Raw genomic sequence first — 4,729 nt, forward strand, 5'->3', positions numbered from 1 at the left:
ACGGAATCCAGGGGTACGGACGGTCGCGCGTGACGGACAGCTGGGATTGCTCCAAGGATGTAGGACCTTCCATGTTGTAAAAATTAAGCTGTCGGGAGTCTGGGGCTCAGTCGGTGAGCGTCTGCCTTCGGCTCAGCCGTGATCTAGGGTCCTGGGATGGAGCCCCGCGTCTGGCTCACTGCTCGGCGGGAAGCCCGCTTCTCCCTCTCCACTCCCCTGCGTGTGTCCCTCTCTCTGTGTCTCTCTCTGTCAAATAAATAAATAAATAAAATCTTTTTAAAAAGTCAAGCTGTGAAATTACCACAACGAGAGAGCGAAGGAGAAGAGCCCGTAATCAACTCCAGAATGCAGGAGAGCACTTCCGCGGGTGGGCACCTGTTCCTGACAGACAAAGGACCCCAAAGGCCGGGGCCTGGCTTGTGGCAGAAAGGAGGGGGGTTCCGTGGGGAGACCGACGTCCAGGGATCACTGCTGCGCGCTGAGAGCTCCCTGGACAGGGAGCGCGTCCTGGGCCGCGGCTCTCATCCCTCGGGGACGTCGTTTCAGGGGACAGAAAGGGCCCCTCGGTCCCGGGAGGGCAGGGGCCGTGTGTACAGACGTCTGCGCGCCCTCAAGGGCCGCGGGGAAGCACTGGAAGCTCCGTCCCCGTGCAAGGGGCACCGGCGTCCCACCCACAGGAAGGCGGGAAGAGGAAGAGAGTAAAAGACAAAAGGATGGGGACAGATGGACTGAAACCCGCACTTCCGGGGTCACCTTGTACTGAGGTTCTCTGTAAAACTCAACCCCCGAGAGGGTTAGAAACGGCTATTGCGGTAAGGTCAGGACGCGGAAGCTGTCGGGAGGCCCGGCCGCCGCGCAGGAGCCACGGGAGGGCGACCGTGACCACCGCAACCACTGCGGCCCTGCGAGCACCCAGGCCTCGCACCGCAGCCACGAGAGGCCTCGTAGCCCCCTCCCCCGGGGACGGATTTTCTCCCTTCGTGGGTGAGAAGCTGCCCCATGGTTGGAGGTTCGGTCCCCAGGCGCTGCAGGCCGGGTGCCGGGGTCCCCGCAGGGAGGGCACAGGCCTCAGGAGTGGCACGGGGAGCCCCCACACCGCGCAGACCTTGCCGTGAGGCCGCGGGGCGCAGACCCCTGCCCGTGCCCCACGGGCTCAAGCGGCTGACGGACCAGCGTGGGAGGCGGAGGGACGAGCAGCTTTGTGGCGAGAGTGGCCCAAGGACGGTGGGGACAGCAGCGTGCAGAGCAAACAGCCCTGCGTCCTCATGCGACCGGCGACCGACTCGTTGTTTGACGCTTCTAGAATAAGGCGTGAGGGCGTCTTTGCGACGTGGCAGCAGACGGGGCCCGTGCAAGGGCAGGAAGCAGAGGCAGCTGTTGGTGGCGGATGCCGGGGACGGTCTGGGAAGGCCCATGGCTGCGAGGGGCAAGACGCTTGTGACGCCTGCGTTCTGGAAGCTTCCGAGGCATCCTGAAGATTGACAGGAAGGGTCAGCATCCGGATAGAGGGGACGTCTGAAGGGGTGTTCTGAGGGAGGCTTAGCCAATGCCCATAAATGTAGGCTTGGAGCTCCGTGTCAGGCCACCAGGGAAATGCAGATGGAATCCGCAGGCTCCGGGCGAGTCCCCAGGAGAAGGGCTGCAGGCCGGGGACAGTGGGCACCTCTGTGGGCCGGAGAGGCAGACCTTCCGACCCTAGTGTGCGGTGCGGTTTCTCTGGGGGAGGGCGGAGAGCGCCTGGGAAGGGACAGAGGTGGGGGGGGTGTTTCTGGAATGTTCTGTGTGCCCGCTTTCTGGAAGTTCATTAACCTGTAAAACAGTAATAGATGTGCCTACAACTACGTTCGTCAGGGAAAAAGGAAAACAGCAGAGAGGAGCCGCATCGGAAATTTTCTACAACGTTACTCTCTCCCCAATGCACTGGACACTCCTGTGTTCCACAGAAAAAGTGATGTTTAAAAGGCAAATTTAATACAAAATAATAAAAAATGAAATAAATAAAATTGCAAATTTAGTTTAAAATTTTAATTTTTTTTTAAAGACCTGCAGTTGTCTAGATGGTTGCAGACAACGACTTTTTTTTTTTTTAAGATTTTATTCATTCACTTGAGATAGAATGAGAGAGAGAGAAAGAGAGAGAGCACGAGCAGGGGGAGCTGCAGAGGGGAAGCAGACCCCTCGCCGAGCAGGAGCCCGATGCAGGGCCTGATCCCAGAACCCTGGGACCATGACCTGAGCCAAAGGCAGATGCTCAACCGGTTGAGCCACCCAGGTGCCCTAAAATTTTAAATTTAATAAAATGCTCAAAATATAATCTTAGGTAAAAGTCGTGCACAGCTCAACTTCAAGCAGGGATCGAGTGTGCCGGGGTCGCTCGTACACACACGCGCACTCTGGTGACCCTGACACAACCTGGGGGTTAGGGGCACCGTCCCCGCACGGGAGAAACCCCGCCTCCACTTTTGACTTAACCGCCATCGCCCGCAGGTGACCGGAAGCCGTCCCGCCGGCCTGAAGTGGATGATGGCGCCCTCCGTGGACGCACACCTCCCACCCGGTGTTCGTCGGAGCAATGAGGGAGAGAACGAGCCCCACGGCCTCTCGTGTGTCACATGCTCTGTGCCAGGCGGGCTGGGCCGTCCCCGGTCAGTGGGAAAACCGTGTGGACCCTCGGAGCCACGAGCGCATCTCTGTAGGCGCGGCACGGAGTCTGGCCTCCCGAGCACCTCTTCTCTGGTGGGAAGTGTTGCTACAGCGACCGTGGGAGGGGGGCTGCCACGGAGGACAGGGCTGCGGGAATGGGCCTCTGACCCGCCACTGGGGAGGCCGGGTGCCATTCCCGTCACCAGTGGGGACTCTGTCCCAGGGTCCTCGCCGGCCGCAGGACATGTGCCTGCGGTGGGCGGCTGCCGCTGCCCACAACGTCCCCCATGCCCCGTCCACTGGGAGGGAGGCCTGTGGGCCCTAGGACCTGGACAGGGTGGGGAGGCGGCCTCAGGCGTCCTGACTGTTTCCAGTCACTGCTGCCGTGAACTCAAAGGCTCCTTGAGTCTCTCTCCACCTGAGCCACCGGCCCCTTCGTCACCAAGACTGTGGAGCGCGGTCCCGCGGGGGCTTCCCCAGTGGGTGGAGTGGAGGGGGGCCCAAGCCTCCGTCCCGCTGCCTCCCTGGACAGGCCCCTCTTGGGGTGGCACCACAGGAACCCCTCGCTGGGTCGATGCTGAGCGTCCCGGGGCCTTGGGCACGGTGGATAAGCAGGATGCGACGTCCTGCCCATGGATGTCCCCTCCGATGTGAGGACAGAATGTAAACAACTAGAGAACAAATAAACTACACGTTCGAAGGAAATGATGCTACGAAACAGGGGAGGGAAAGTAGAAAGGGGCACAGAGGTGGGGCAGGGGACGGGCCAGCCGGCCGCGGTGCTGGGAGGGCCGAGGTCACTGTGTTGTGTCCACGCCACGACAGGAGGCCAGGGAGAGCGGCCTGGTGGATGCTGCAGGAAGACGGGTAGGAGGAGCCGTGCAAAGGTCCCGGGACAGATGTGGGCCTGGTGGTCAGGGGTGACCAAGGGGAACCTCGGGCTGGAGTCGGGGGGTCAAGGTCGGAGTCCAGGCACGTCAGGTGGGACCTTCTGGCCACTGAGGCCTTTGCTCCTAGACAAGCAGGAGCTGACATGAGGGCACAGGAGGGAGCAGGGGGGCAAGAGCCCTCCACCTCAATGGGGCTGTGGGAGCCCTGCCTGCGCCCCACATCTGCCCCCCAGGAACACAGAGCATGGAGGTCACCCCAGGGACTGTGGCGCTGTCACCGGGCACCCAGCCTTGTTGGCGCTCCGCTAGGACCTCATCCCCGGCTCGTGAGCAAGAACTACTTTGCTGCGGGGCCCCCCGCCAGGTCCGGGGCCAGGGAGCCTGGGGGCCCGCAGCAGCCCCTGTTCCTGTTGCCGAGACCCGGGTCCAGTCAGGCTTAGCCCCAGGCACCTGGTCTTCCAGACGTTCTCCCGGAAAGGAGCCACGGAGCTGCATGGGACGACTGTGCTCACGGAGGAGGACGACGGAGCTCCGCGGCTGGTCGGTGGGGGGTTGGCCGCTGCAGGGAAGGCGGTCCGGGTCTGGATTCCTGTGGAGGCTTCCAGAGAGAGCCCCATGGAGCAAGGCTCAGGGACTCCCCTGGGAAGGGCCTGCAGGGGGCCGGGACCCTCCCCCCACACCTGGACTCCTGCCTCTGCCTCCTGTGGGGAAGGGGAGGGGAGGGCTCTCACTCTGGACACACCCAGGACCCAGGAGGAGCCCCTTCACTCCCGCCCTTCCCCTGCCCTCAGGGTCCAGGCCACACCTCCCTGTTTCCAGATTGTGCCTGCCCCCCTACAACCGTCCCCCTGGGGCCTGGGCCAGCCTGGGACACCTCTCTCCTCTCTCTCCTTCTGTCTCTGTTCCTCTGTTTCTCCCTCCATCTCCGGGTCTCTCCCTCTGTCTCTGTTTCTCCCTCCATCTCCGGGTCTCTCCCTCTGTCTCTGTCTCTTCCTCCATCTCTGGGTCTCTCCCTCCATCTCCGTGTCTCTCCCTCTGTCTCTGTCTCTTCCTCCATCTCTGGGTCTCTCCCTCCATCTCCGGGTCTCCCCCTCCGTCTCCGCGTCTCTCCCTCCATCTCCGGGTCTCCCCCTCCGTCTCCGCGTCTCTCCCTCCACCTCCGGGTCTCCCCCTCCGTCTCCGCGTCTCTCCCTCCA

The sequence above is a fragment of the Enhydra lutris genome, unplaced genomic scaffold (assembly GCF_002288905.1).
Source record: "Enhydra lutris kenyoni isolate GAN:26980312 unplaced genomic scaffold, ASM228890v2 scaffoldscaffold32, whole genome shotgun sequence".
NCBI classification, from domain to species: Eukaryota; Metazoa; Chordata; class Mammalia; order Carnivora; family Mustelidae; genus Enhydra; species Enhydra lutris.